Raw genomic sequence first — 2,494 nt, forward strand, 5'->3', positions numbered from 1 at the left:
ACATGTTGGGGGAGGGAGCTGCAGTTGGCATAATGGCTATGTCACTGGACTCCCATGTAGTCAACCGTGGTTCGAGTCCTGGACCTGGTGGCTTAAACTCACGCCAGGCATGTGTGCGTATGTGCCCAAGATCCTGAGAGGAGAATGGAGGAGAAGGAATTGTGGTGTGGCGTGGCCACCCCCCCCGCCCCCGGGGGGCTGATTTCTCGCTTTCTGTCTTTCTATCTCTCTGTCTCTCTGGCGAGTGCACACGCCCTATAGGGAAAAATCTCTCCCAGACTGGGCTTCTGGAAGGGACCAGGCCCAATGTTGGCAATGTCTAGTGTGACAATCAGGCTATTGTTGAACCCCAACTTTCAGTGGGAATTGGGGTGAGCTTGAATGGGCCTGCCATGTTTTCCTCTAGGGTCTCAAGCCCATAGCTGTCCCGGTCTGGGTACAGGGGCCAGCCTTTCCTGGCTGTGGTGGCAGCCAGGCCTCCTCGGTGGGCCTGCTGCTTTCCTCTGACTGCATGGCGCCCGTCACCTGGCTCGAGCATGGAGCAGGTTGCTAACTTCTGCTGACACTGGCAGGGGCCGCCCCCCCCCACCTCGTACCTCGTGGCATGCCCGCCTTACCTCGTGGCAGCCACACTTGCACAAATCTTTAATTGTTTAGTTTAAAGAATTGTGTTTTGACCGCGAGGGGATTTTGGCTGGAGCTCAAGAAGTGATAATGATATTTCGCTGCCAAGACGTCTCCTTGGCTCTCTGTGTGTTAATGTGCACTTTCAAGACGCTCCAATTAACTGCATCAGCTCTTGTGGAGAGAAAGGGAGAGGGAGCAGGCAGGAGAGGAGGGAAGGAGAAGGCGATGAGGGGGAGAAGCAGACAGCGTACCCCCACCTTTGTATTAGCAAACAAACGGGAGAGGTGGATGACAAAGTTCTTGCAGACCGCTCCCAGTGAAGTGGTCTCTCATGCTTGGAGGGAGAGACACTGACAGAGAGAGGGAGGCCCGGGAGTCAGATGTCCCAGTCCAACCAGAGGCCTCCAGGGCACCTGCTGCCACCTCTCCCACTTCCTCCCTGCCCGCTGATGTGCCTCCTGTCGTCATTACTTGGAGGGAGAAGACCTCACCCCCGGCTCTGATTCTAACCCTAACCCCCCTCAGCCAGCCCTCCTTCTGCCCCTCTGCCCCTCCCCACTCCTCCTCCCTCTCTAGCCACACCAGCCTTTTAGCCTTTCCCAGAGGAAGTGCAGGTCCCTTACTCAGCAGGCATCTTGCACGTGCTGCTCCCTCTGCTTAGAATGCTCTTCACCATTGAAGGACCGGCTCCCTCTCTCCCCTCCTTGAAGTTGTGACTCACAGAGGCCATTTTTAAAACTGGAAGCCAGCCCTACTGCTCCTGTGCCCCTTCCCGACTCCGGCTCCAGAGCACTAACCACCATTTACCACCTATGTATTGTTGATCTGCCCGCCACCGCCCGTCCTGGCAGAGGGACAGCCTGGGTGCTCTGCTCCCTGCGGTATTTCATTACCCTGGGACAGAACAGGGCGTGGGGAGGGCCTCAATGAATATCTGCCCATTGAAACCGGATGAATGAGCTCCGCACTTCGCATTCTGCCTTGTCCCAACGCATCGCCTGACTTCGAATCCCACCCCGACTCTAGGTCCCCCCTCACTAGCCTCGCACACCTGCATTCTTCACCTTCACATCTCGCCCTGATCCCTGATTCAGCTGCAGCCCCCAGCCCCTGCCATCACACCCCCACCAATGAAATCGTGGCCCCTGTCCCCATTCAGTCCCTTCCTCTTAATTAAAAGTCCTCTCCTCCCTAGCTGCCTCCACGCCCCAGTGCTGTGAAAATCCACTTTCACCTTCAAGTGCCTTGAAGCAAGCCAGAGGGGGAGGAGGCCCCCAAACACACACACACACACACACACACAGAAAAGCGGGGAGTGGGGGCAGCACTGCTAGGAGCTCCAGAGAAACCCCAGGAGGAGGGGGTTTGCGCCCTCCACGCCCACTCTGGGGGATCCTCAGTAGCTGGAAGTCAGTGGAGAAGGCTTCTGGGCAGGCACCGTCTCAGACCCGGGACTGCCAGAGGATGCTCCCCCTGATCGCTTACTTTCCCTGGGATGAGAGGAGGAGGACCCGCACCCCGCCCCTCTGCTCCCAACTCACGGAAAGGACCTAGCCACAGTCCGAGCCTCCTCCATCCCCTCTGGCACTCACCACTCACTCTCCGCTCACACTCAGAAGATCTAGAATCACAAACACACCCGAAGCCACGGTGCCAGTAACAGCAAAGACGGCCTCTACAGCAACGTCTGCCCCAGAGAGACAGCCCCACGCCCTCCCCGAGACACGGAGAAGGGGGCAGTGGGGCGCGGGCAGGGGTGCCCAGGCCGCGCAGTCCGGAAGGGACGGGCCAGGGTGGACGCCCCAGAGGGACGGAGGAGACCCTCCTCGCCTCCGTCCTCCCCTTCTCTCCCCGCGACCCCCCGCCC

Source organism: Tupaia chinensis, unplaced genomic scaffold, assembly GCF_000334495.1.
Source record: "Tupaia chinensis unplaced genomic scaffold, TupChi_1.0 Scaffold000238_1, whole genome shotgun sequence".
Classification (NCBI taxonomy): domain Eukaryota; kingdom Metazoa; phylum Chordata; class Mammalia; order Scandentia; family Tupaiidae; genus Tupaia; species Tupaia belangeri.